Source organism: Numida meleagris, chromosome 2 (genome assembly GCF_002078875.1).
Source record: "Numida meleagris isolate 19003 breed g44 Domestic line chromosome 2, NumMel1.0, whole genome shotgun sequence".
Lineage (NCBI taxonomy): Eukaryota > Metazoa > Chordata > Aves > Galliformes > Numididae > Numida > Numida meleagris.
The window spans coordinates 103,168,092-103,181,233 of NC_034410.1; the positions used below are offsets into that span (position 1 = coordinate 103,168,092).

At 39.5% G+C, this 13,142-nt stretch overlaps 1 protein-coding gene across 9 annotated transcripts in view; it reads right to left on the minus strand.

Annotated features, from left to right (window-relative positions):
• Positions 1-13,142, minus strand: part of CHST9 (carbohydrate sulfotransferase 9) — an 89,031-nt gene that overhangs the window by 47,565 nt on the left and 28,324 nt on the right. The gene's annotated exons all lie outside the window — the stretch shown is intronic.

The following is a 13,142-nucleotide window of genomic DNA, read 5'->3' on the forward strand; positions in this document are numbered from 1 at the left end:
ATAGTCTAGGACAGCATCAACCCACTATTATCATACCCTGGTAATGTAATGCTGCTTCTCAAATGGCAAAGGAACAGTAAAAGATAATGAATCAGTTTTTATCTGTTGATTCAGTTTCATGTGAAACTATTTAAATAGCCTCTTCTGTCGGCAGGAGAAGGATGATGTTGTCATATGCCAGTTACACACTCTAACCAAGAAACTGGATTGCCAGCACCAAGTGTAAATTATTGGAAGTGTTCAGCAAAAAAAAACATATGAACATTGCTGAGAAGGGAAGAGGAAAAAGACTGAAGAGATGAAGAAGCCAGAAGAGATCCAACTCTCAATACTAAGACAATTAAAAAATCGTAACATTAAAAATCATGATAAAGAGATTGATGTAGAGGAAAATACATCCAAACAAAAGGGAGTGCAGTGCAAGAAACAGTTCAAATCAAGGATTACTAAGCAATAGCAGATGAACAAGCAGTAACAAAAGAGGAACAACAGCCTGACTTGCACAGAAAAGCAATTTCCATCACTGCATTTGCTTTCTCTCTCTTTTCCCCTTTTTTGTATTAGATAAACCATTTCTGCCTAGTTCAAGAAAAAAGAAACATATTTAACATTTCAGGCATCCATTAAACTGGAAATTCTGCAAGGCCATACAGCAAGACTATGGGAATGCTGAACGGGATTCAATGAATAAAATGGATTTGCTCAGACTTCTGTGAATGTCACTGATCTCCACAGAATGAAAGTATTAAGATTAATGATTGCATTGTAAGCATTACACCAAACAGATCCAGTGGACCCTTGGATGGATATTAAAGAGGTAGGCTGTTCTCATTTTGCCTCCTGCTACTTGAGACATGTTGTGTGGGAGTTACGCTACTCAGTTTAGCAATTGGATCACCTGGTTGATGTTGTATCTTCTCAACAAGGTCAGATCCTGAGGGCATTCTGACACACAGTGGCCAAATTTACAATTGAAATATGGGGACACCTGTTTCACTGATGGAAGTACAAAGCACATTACTGCAAGTCAGAGATGCATGCTAAAGTGTTTTGGCAGCTGAGGTAGAGGGTAGAAGGAGAAAAAGACAAACATGCATGCACACTGAAAATGCTAAAAGTACTCATAATTCCATCAAAATTTCTCAGCCAAACAGATTTTCTCATCTCTTTGAATTGTGAAAGAAAAAAAGACCCGGAACTATGCTCCACATAAAAGCCTGAAAGGATTCAGCATTATATACTTAGAATCACAGAATCATAGAATGGCTTGGGTTGAAAAGGACCTCAAAGATCATCGAGTCTCAAACCCCCTGCCAAGTGCAGGGTCGCCAACCACTAGACCAGGCTGCCCAGAGCCACGTCCAGTCTGGCCTTGAATGCCTCCAGGGATGGGGCATCCACAACCTCCCTGGGCAACCTGTTCCAGTGCGTCACCACCCTCTGTGTGAAAAACTTCCTCCTAATATCTAACCTACATCTCCCCTGTCTCAGCTTAAAACCATTCCCCCTTGTTCTATCGCTATCCACCCTCACAAACAATCGATCCCCCTCCTGTTTATACGCTCCCTTCAAGTATTGGAAGGCCACAATGAGGTCTCCCCGGAGCCTTCTCTTCTCCAAACTAAACAAGCCCAGTACCCTCAACCTTTCCTCATAGGAGAGGTGCTCCGGCCCTCTGATCATCTTGGTCGCCCTCCTCTGAACTCGTTCCAAGAGCTCCACGTCCTTCTTGTGCTGGGGGCCCCAGGCCTGGACACAGTACTCCAGATGGGGCCTCACAAGAGCCGAATAGAGGGGGACCACCACCTCCCTCTCCCTGCTGACCATTCCTCTTTTAATGCAGCCCAGAACATAGTTGGCCCTCCGGGCTGCCAGTGCACACTGCTGGCTCATGTCCAGCTTCTCGTCCACCAGGACCCCCAAGTCCCTCTCTGCAGGGCTGCTTTCAAGTACTTCTTCCCCCAGGTTGTATAAATACCTGGGATTGCCCTGGCCCAAGTGCAGCACCCTGCACGTGGCCTTGTTGAACCTCATTAGGTTCTCGTGGGCCCACTTGTCCAGCCTGTCCAGGTCCCTCTGGATGGCTTCCCTTCCTTCCAATGTATCGACTGCACCGCTCAGCTTGGTGTCATCTGCAAACTTGCTGAGGGTGCACTTGATTCCATCGTCTATGTCATTGATAAAGACATTGAAGAGCACCGGTCCCAGGACTGAGCCTTGGGGGACACCACTCGTGACCGGCCTCCACCCTGACATAGAACCATTTATCACAACCCTTTGGCTGCGACCAGCCAACCAGTTCTTAACCCACCGAACAGTCCATCCTTCAAATCCATACCTCTCCAATTTGGAGAGAAGGATGTTATGAGGGACCCTGTCTAAGGCTTTGGAGAAGTCCAAGTACTTGCCTCTTTTGTCCTGAGTTCAGGGAAGATTTAAAGCACTTTCAAAAAGAGGTTCCTACAGGGAGTCTCAGTTGGGTTGCAGAAGATACTGAGGCATTCCAGGTCACAAATGACTTCTGAAAATTTAGACTAGATAACATGCAATAAACATGTATAATTACTCTTTCATGAGCCATTACTCAGAGGACACAGAACTTTATTACTGCCTATTTCATTGAGAACTATTGCATCCACCTATTCAAATACAACGAGCTATGGAGAAGAATTGCACAGAAACATCTTCATATCCAGGTGCAGTCACTGTAATGCTGTGTCTCTTCTTTTACCCCCAACATTAGCCATTTCTCATTTCAGAATTGTTTCAATTGCATTATACAACAAAATACTATGTATTTGCAAAACTGTATGCACAGCTGTTTTGTTACTTACACTTCATCTTAAAACTGACTGGTTGGAAAATGAAGTTTGTCTGAAAGCAGTCACTTTATTTCATCTCAGTTTACATATTCCACATAAAAGTCTCTCCTCCACAACCCAGGAGCGTTGATTCTCCAGCAAAATAAATCCTTCCCTCAAACTACTGCCCAAAAAAGGGGCTTGTAGTTACACTATTTCCTTGTTTTGTGGTTTTCAACCAAAGCCTACAAACATACTTAAGGGCAGAAGACCCAAGCAAAAACAGATGACTCAAACTGGAAGGTCAATATAGCTGGTAAACAGCTGCATGAATAGTTTTCGCTGACCAGAAGCTGTAACTCTTGGAGAATAAATAATTAGCTGAGATACAGGTCAAACTAGTTCCATGAAAAGCCTTTGCTGAATGTTGTTTCAAAGAAGTATCAAAAGTTATTTGCATAACCATAGTTAGGCTAGGTTACAAGCAGAGATCCAAAGAGATTGCATTCAACAGCGCTAGAGAAATTAGGCCACCATTTTATCTCAGGTAAATTAGTAGTATGATTTACAGTAATTTCAAAAAGAGTAGTCTCAGACTTCAGGATTAAGGACACTTGTTTCCTAATCAGAATTAGGAATAGTTCTCTCCACTAATACTAGAGAGACATGACAGAGAAATCCCTCAAAATGGCAGGTTTGGGGTTTATTTATATGCGGAAAGCGAAACTCAAAATTTGATCTCATATTTGTGTCATCACTGTGCTACCAGCTCTCATTCTTAAGTATGCTATACTGAATATCAGGCAACAGAATGAATGCTTACTATGCAATAGGTAGCTGCAGGAGGGCATTTCAGCCCTCCTAACAAAGGTTAGGGCAACCCTCTGAGGTACAAGGCTGCATGTCTGAAATACTATAACACAACTATGCCAACATCCTTCCATGGTAACTGAGGGTGGCACCTATTGCAGAAATAAACAGCAACCTTCCTTCAAAAAGAGTCAGAACTCTATAAAATAGACCTGCTTCCTAACTCAAAACAATTTTCATATTCTGACAGCAGGTACCAAAGGTGAACAAAAAACTGAACTGGAAAAAACAGCTCTACTGATTTTACACAGAAGATAGTGCACGATTGGTATAATTAAGTAATTTGAAAATAGAAAATGCAGGTTATGCAGGTTTTGCAGTGCAGGACAGAAATTTTTGCTTCTGAATTGTAACAGGTTATTTCTCCTCTACAGGCAAGTGCTTATGATTTCATGCCAGTCCATGGGATTGTCTCAAGATAACTAGATCTTCTACATTCAGCATATAAATAAGTGTATTACTCCATTTTACTCCTACACAAATACCAATTCCTCACTATTACAAGATGAGCTTTAAATGAATCCATATTCACTGTACTCCCACTGCGCCCTTTCTTTATACAGAATGAATACAAAACGGGAAAGAATTAAGTGTGCATGGCCAACTCAGATTCTAACACATTTCGAGCGCATGAAAAGTATCTCCAATTTTATATATGTGTCTATATACACACATACACAAACACAAAAGGCATTTAAGTTTTTGCAAACAGAATAATAAAAGCTAAATAATGCACTAACATTTAGCACAATGTCTAACAACTCCTCCTTCATTCCTCAGATAGGAAACTTCCATTATAAGCTTAAATAAATACAAAAATTACTGGATACAGAATTATAATTATTAGTTTTGTCTTTTTTTTTTTTTTTTTTTTTTTTTTTAAGTACAGCACTGAGCACAAATAATCATTTCAGGCCTAAAAGCACTGGTACGTTACCACAGAGCCATTAAGTGTATATTAAATTATACAACATTTCATTTATACTACATTTAATTTTAGCCATAATGGCCTAGTAATTACTGCTGATTGTTTCTGATCTCTCATATATGAAAAAACATGGCTAGTGAATTAGTGATGATAACCAATAATGAGAAGCATGGGCATTTATTCTTTCTCTTGGTATACCATTTAATTGTTCGGAAGAAAAAAATAGAAAAGCTATTTTGCTCCGCATTTTACTCCTTAAGGCAGATCTGACCCATTAAATATATCTTATTCTCTCTCTCTCTCTCTCTCTCTCTCTTTTATTTTGTTACCAAAGATCACATGGTATTATCCCATTTTACCTTTTCTCTCTCACTGCACTACCAGGCACTGGCCAAGCAATTCTAAATTTGCTTTCACTTTCAGACATTTATCTGCATACAGTTAGGTGAAAGGTATTATTAATCATATCCTGTTGCTAGGCTACCTGGAGATGTTCATTTAAGCTTAATGTTTCCTTTGTTAAAAAGTGCCACGAGGAACACACAGATTTGAGACAAGAAAGATACCTTGCAATAGTTGAATTTAAAAAAAAAAAATAAAGACTCTCTTAACAGAATATGGATTAACAAGAAAAATAAGAAGTGCACAGTCTACACACGTAGTACAGCTTCATTCAGAACATGTACCTTTTGGATAACAGATACACAATACGAATTAAAATCAAGGTGAAAGGTTCAGCCGCATAGCTACTGGAATGCTTTAAAGACACTAGTGTCTTTTATTTGAAATAGTTTAGCAACAAGAGCATTAGCTAATTTTCAGGGTAGTGAACTAAAACACTATTTGAAAAAAAATACTGTATATGCCTTAGTAAATTAGCATAGTTTACGTTTACTGGTATAAGCTTTGCACCTCTACATAAAAGTCTGTACTTATTCAACGGCTTTACTCAATCATACCACAAGATATTCATTTCACACATTTTATCAAATAAAACAATTCACGCACTCAATACTCACCTGCCCATTTCATAACCATTCACTGAAGGGTAGCATATAAACATAGTCACTCATTTCTACAGACATCCTACTCGTGTATCTGTCACATCTAGGAAGAGTCACCAATGGCCTGAAGGGCGGTTTAAGTGACAGGCTACAAAGTCCTGTGTAACAAAAAAAGGTGAAGGAGCCCAATAACAGGATACAACTTAAATGGCTCTTTTTACCTGACGAGCATCAGTAGTTCAGCTGAACTGAAAAGCATGAAATAAAGTCGTAGCACAAACAAGGCAATGCATTATTTTATTCCAGGACAGCAGGATGACATTTTCCAGTTGTCCTAAGGTCTTTAATAGGACCTTCTGCCTCATCTAAAAAAAACTGCAAAAGGTCTCATTTTTGCTGCAGCTTAAGTCACGTTAGCCAACATGAAATTAGCAAGACAGTCCACATTTCCCTCCACTCTGCTTCAATTTGTCTACACGGAATTAATGGCAAATTTAACTTCCACTGTGAAGCTGATGCACATAGCTGAAATATACCACTCATTGAGTAGACTGGCTTAAAGAAAAGACCTACTTGAATAACTTTCCAATAATTTTAGAGTTCTGATACCCACTGCAATTCAACTGGATGAGAATAAATTTCATCTCTGTAGGACCTCTTTCCATCACTAAAGACAGAACTGATCAGTTTTGAGAGTATCAATATTTGGCTCATATTTACACCGAGAAATTTGGGCTGTATTCCTCAAAATCAGGCAAGGAGTCACAGTACATGTGCAACATTATAAACTCATAGCATCCTAATTCAGCATTCTGCTGAAATGAGAAAATTCTGAATGTCAGAGCAAGCCTGCAAAACTCTTCTGTTTCTAGGGAAAATAAGCCTTTGCCTGTGAGTTCTGACCTGAAAGAGAATATAGCACTTGGACAAAATGACAGTAACCAGTGCTACAGCATTTATGATATAGATTCCTGAGTTATAAAGTAGTACTGTCGTTATCACAGGAAACACACTTGCACACAAACAGTACCATTTAATCCATAATGAGAGTAGTCTTAACATTTTTCAGAATAAAGAAACAAAAAATGACCTTCAGTGACACCAGACCCCTTCTTACTGCTCCTACTTCATGTTTTGGTGCTCTCCAGAGTAAAGTGCAACTTGTTCTCTTCTTGGTTCTTTATGTTAAAAGATGGATGCTGAATGCTTCTGTAAGTATGGCATACTTTATGGCTTTCATGTCTCTTCAAAAAACAGCAAACAAATTTCTGTGGTATGGAACATTAAATGTTTTTTCAGAGTTCTGATTTGTAGTGTGTTTTCTGTATGTTTTTTAAATACATTATTTCCAATTAACTTTCACTTTGGCTTTACCTTTACAAGGTAGAGACATTTGCATTTGGCGTTTTCAGCTAAGCACTGCATTCTTGAATGTCTAAGTACATGTTTTTAAAAAGTGGGCTCTATGTCATCTGGGGATTTTGAAGTGTCCACCAGCTACTTTGAAGCATGCCTCTAAGTGTAGCTGCTACTCATCATTTTGGAATCCTTCTGCCACTTTTATTTGGAAGGATCCAAGGTGTGACTGCAGATTACGCAGAACCATTTCTGGACAAGACAGCATAAGCCCTCTTACAAGCTTCAGAAACTCCAGCTAACTTACAGGCAGCCAAATTAAGCATCAAAAGCACAAGGCCTTTTTTGCAGCACCTCATCTGTTGTTGACATCAGTTATGCTTAGTACTTACAGTTAGAGAAGTATTCACCTCAATTCACAGTCAGATGAGATCTGCAGAACTTCAGGCCTGTCAGCCTGACCTCAGTATCAGGAAAGTCACAGAAAATAATACTGAGTGCAAACACAAGGCATGTGCGGGACAACCAAGGGATGAGGCCTAGCCAGCAAGGGTTCATGAAAGGCAGGTCCTTCTTGACAAAACTGATCTCCTCCTTCTCTGACCTGCCTACTGGATGATGGAAAAGCTGTGGTTACAGTCTACTTAGACTTTAGTAAAGCCTTTGACACTGTCTCCTACAGCGTTCTCCTAGAGAAGCTGACAACCTGTGGCTTGGACAAGTGCATTCTTCACCGGGTAAAAAACTGGCTGGAGTGGTGGTGGATGAAGTTAAATCCAGCTGGAAACCGGTCACTAGTGGTATTCTCCAGGGATCAGTACAGGGGCCAGCCCTGTTTAGTATCTTTTCTGACAATCTGGACCAGGGGATTGATTGCACTCGCAATGAGTTTGCAGATGACACCAAGATGGAAGTGCTGAGCTACCTCAGGATAAAAAGACCCTACAGAGGGATCTAGATAGGCTGGACTGATGAGATGAGGCCAATTATATGAGCTTCAACAGGACCAAGTGCTGGGTCCTGCACTTTGGTAGCAACAATTCCAGGCATCACTAGAAGCTTGGGGCAGAGTGGCTAGAAAGCTGCATGGAGCAAAAAGATATGTAAAACAGCCAGCTGACCATGATCCAGCAGCGTGCCCAGGTGGCCAAGACCACCAGTGGCATACTGGCTTGTATCAGAAATACTGCAGTCAACAGGACCAGGGAGGTGATGGTCCCTCTGTATTCAGCACTGGTAAGGCTGCATCTCAAGTACTGTGTTCACTTTTTGGCCCCTCACTACAAGAAAATGTTGAGGCTTTGGAAAGTGTACAGAGAAGGGCAATGAAGCTGTGAAGGGTCTGGAGCACAAGTCTTATGAGGAGCAACCAAGGGAATTGAGATTATTCAGACTGGAGACGAGGAGGCTCAGTGGAGACCTTTTCACTCTCTACAATTACTTGAAAGGAGGTTGTGGTGAGGTGGGGATTGCCCACTTCTCCCAGGTAACAGTAATAGGATGAGAGAAAACGGCCTTAAGTTGTGCCAGGGGAGGTTCAGTTTGGATATTAGGAAACACTTATTCTCTGAAAGAGTGGTGATGTATTGGAACAGGCTGCCCAGTGAGGTGGAGTCACCGTCCCTGGAGAAGTTCAGGAAATGAGATGTGGCACTGCGGGACATGGTTAGTGGACATGGTAGTGAGGAGTCAATGAGTGGACTAAATGATCTTAGAGGTATTTTCCAACCTTTACGATTCTATGAAATTCTCTGATAAAATAACATGGAAAAAAACACAAAAAGAGGTAGAATGTTTACTTTGGATACTGACATTCAAAATGTTGAATGAAAACATTCAAGACCTGCAAAAAGCTATGACTGGCTGCCTGACACACACAGCAAGGAACTACTTCCCTTCTAGCCTCCATACCGACCAACTGCCCAGCAGGAAAAAAGCCCTGACAAATTAGAGGAGGAAACCACATGATGCCCTGGTTACCTTTTTTTTTTTTTTTTTCTGGTAAACACAGAGATGGAGCAGCAACTTTAAAGGACTGAAAGATTAAAAGAGACTAAATGATGTCTAGCACATGATCAGGAAAATCAGGTATATCAAGAGCCCTAAATTATTAGGGAATAATAATGCTGCAGAAAGATTTGCTACTTATCTAGCTTGGAGCTAGCCTGAGTTACCTCCAGTACAATTCAGTCTCTGTTTGTGAACAAAATTTAGAGCACAGTGTAGTTGCCAAGTATCTAGATCCAAACAATCCTTCATATGTATTTAAATGTTTGGCAGGTGGGAAGTACTTAAACACATACAAACTCAAGTGACTCATCCCAAATAAAAGCTCTTTTACATACTGTTACGTAAAGGCATCACTAGTTAGAGTAACAAAAAAAAAATCCTAAGTTCAGCATTTTTAAACCTGGAAATTGTTAACCTTAAAATGCTTTAATAATCAAACATTTTTACATACATCATCCCTGATACTATCCAAAGAGTCATATTTTATGAAGACCTGTACCTCTAGCTTTGGTGTTTAGGGTAACTTAGGTTTCTGAGATAGCTATTCCATCCATGAAGATCTATTTGGTTTAAAGTCTTGCAAATAACTGGTACTGACAGTACAATATATTTAAAAAAAAAATCTATTCAGGGCAGAACAGGTTCAGTTTCATTTTGAAGATCAAACATTTCTTCAGAGAGAAAAACACCTAAAATCAAACCTGGCACTCCTTTAAGTTTACAGGACCACACTTTCTGGCTTGGTAGTTCTTCTTTGATATTAATGTTTTGTAGTAGCACTACTCCACTTTGCAGCCCAAGTTACTTTTCTCTTTTACTTTAGATTCCAGGTGGGTGGGAGAGAAGAAAGAAACCACCATTCTTCAGATGAGAAAGTCAGGCATGAGCTTTCATCTTTAACTTATGACAGTCAGTTGTAATACAGGAAAATTATACCAAAATATCCAACTTCTAAGAGTTAAAAAGAATAACTGTGAATGCAGAATCTAATTTTGTTTTTGAAGCCAGTAATAAATGCATTCTGGTAATCACACCTTACAAGAAGTAGGAAGGGAAAACTAAATTCTTGCCTTGCCTGGTGGTCTGGCAGTCGCATCTGCCACCCTTATCACATGAAGCGTAGCTCTCCACATGTCCTGGTGCCTTAATCAAGAGCATAAATAAATACTATGTTGCAGGATGAAAAAAGTAGCATTAAGGTTTTAGGGTAAGAAAGGCATGCAATAATGCAGTAGCCTACTAGTATTGCCTGACATTATTCAGGAAAAACAAAGGAAACTTTTCAGGAGATTACCACTATGAAATATGAGAACAAAGACACCATATCGCACCTGTTGTAGTACCATTTAAAGAGGCAAGTATTGCATGCTTCTGTGCAACATGAGAAAACCCTTACAGCATGGACAATGTTTCATTTCACCACCCCTTCCCAGGTTTCCTCAGGTTACCTAGTCCTTAGAGAAGGCTATGTGATAGCTCAACTCCCTTTTCACCTTGTCCTTCCCTTCCTGAGTTACCTCACCCATTGATCCCAACAGACTGTGCTGGGTCTTTGAAAAGCCAAACAACTCAGATGACTTGCCAGACCAGTGGGCAATTAACTTGGATACAGGCTACAACTTTGAAAAGTTTTCCTACACTACGTTAGTGGCAATCCTCATAGACTTCAGTAGCACCATGCTGAATGAGTAGGAAGAACTAAGCACAGCTTTTATTGGGAAGGGCTGACTTGTTAATAGAAAGGTACCCTAATATTTACCATACAGATCTTTAACTCATTCACTAAAATAATGGTATAGTTGCTGGTAGCTGTCTCATTAGTAAGACATTAGAGTGGCTGAGACTGAGAAGACTTCAAAGAGGAGACATGATTCTCAAACTGCTTTCCTGAGAAGCAACAGCTTTGTCAGTAGGCAGCACTCTCAGTGGGGCAAGGCATCCAAGCAGACAACAGAGCTGGATCCCAGCCTGTCAATACACTACCGGGTTTAGCAGATACCACCTCTCACACCATCCTGCAAGGACAACTGGGTCCTAGAAGGACTTTTGATGAATTACTTCACCTCTTTCCAGGATGCTCTGAGGGTCTTGGAGGAAGGTGCTCTAAGTTGCAGCCTTACATCCTTAGACACTTTCTGTTACTTTAAATGAAGAACACAATACACACACACACACACACACAGTGATACACATTTCTGCTACAGCCTAACAGAACAGTAAGTTTCATGAAATAAAATAAATTTCAAATTCAAATCAGTTTTGTTTAGACTTGTTGTTTTATAAATCTGTTTCTGTATTTCCGGTTCTAACACCCAAGTCTCAGTGTCTGTAGTACTAGAAGTCAACACTGTAGTTAACTCTGCCACAACAGAGATATTTTGTAAACATTAAGACTAGTTTTCAAATCACTAAACATCTCTGCTAATGTTCTGTTGTTGTGTAATGATTCTTTTTTCTTCCTGCTCAGTCACTAAACCTACCAATATGCAAGGCTGTCTCAACCCAGTATTTTTAACTAATTTCTACTAGCTGTTCTATTACATTCAGCCAGTTCGGAGGAAATCTGCTTTGTTTAATCTCTCAGCTGGAAATTCTTCACAAGCTTACAAGTGAATAAATTTCTCTTGCTTTTGAAGGCCCCAACTACATTAAAAAAATCCAAAACAACTGTCATCAGGTTTAATAGTTCGGGTTCTTTTTTCCTATTGGGAACTGTGGTAGTATTTTTTAGGGCAGCACCTTGTTATAAGGAATCCTAACTAAAAGCATGCAGAGTCAATTCAGTAAAGGTTCAGTACAGGATGCTTGCCACAGCCTCACCATCCCCTAATACAACAGAGAAAAGAACAGATAGTTTCCTCTCCAGCCAGATAACTTTTTAAACAAGTCAAAATCTGTACTATAGAGTACAGTACAAGCATACAGGTATTAGGCTATACCTTGAATCATGCTTTAGATTCAGTTATTGTTAATTGCAAACATCAATCTCATGGTATGGTCTATATGTCTTCAAGATTTTTATTAAAGTAGCACTGATCACTAACTTATTAAGTTATATTTTCACTGTTAATTTTCTCCCACCGCCCTCCCTCTCTCTAGAGCATTGCAGATTCATGATACTTTTTACTTTCCACCCCTCCCCCTCATAGCAATTCTGTAATTCATTAAGAGAAATGACAAGGCAGAAAGAGCAAAGATCTTCAATTTTTCTAGGAATTACTAATAACATCCAGTCATCACTGTAACATCACTGAGTATAAAACATGAGAATAGGCCTCAGTTTGACTAACAATATCATTTTAAGCAAATTTCAAGAATCAGCATCCATGTTGCTAGTATTTGCCCTTAAGGTAATATTTGAAACTGCTGAAAGTCAGATGATGTCTGGTGTAGAAAGATGCTATCAAATCTCTAAGGTTCTGCAGCTTCTTCCAAGTCAAGAGTTTTTATTGCTGCTACAGAAAAGAAAGACCCCAAAAAACCCAACTCTGAAGAATAAAATACTGCTAGACAACTGAAAAGTGGTATAAATTCAAACCAAACTTTCCAATACAGATCGTACTCCAGAGACTATCAAAACCGTAACAGTAAGATGGCAAACACAAAGTAAACGAGTATCAAGCTGCATTTTATACTTTGGCTTAGATGCTTCCCAGAAGGGGAAAAGGGTACACAACCATCTTTTCTCTAAGGGAAAGGGAGGATTAAAAATGCATTAGTAATTTAAAGTTCCAACATTCAGTAAGGGATTTAGTAATCTTAACCATTTTACAGTTACAGGTATACATGAACTTTCTTGGACTTTGCTTCTCAGGTTTCTTTTAAACACAGTGATAATTTTTAAGATATAGTTGAAAAAGCTCTCAAGTGAAATGGAAAGCTGGAACCACTGCTAAGATGTTTTGCATAAACTATGTATTTTTAAGATCCTAAAATACTGAACACATAATACTTATGTTCAGAGACTCAAAAGGAATAAGAGTAGCATTTTAATTGCTCTCATGCCCCTATGAATTTACAGAGATGCTCAGTAACCCATAAATAATGTAATACAATATAACAAAGCAGCTACGGCTATATCCTTCTCCACTGTCTGCCATTTGATTTTGCAAGGAGTCACAAAAATAATTCACACTTCATTATTTCTGTAGCACTATGAACAAAGAGTACCGT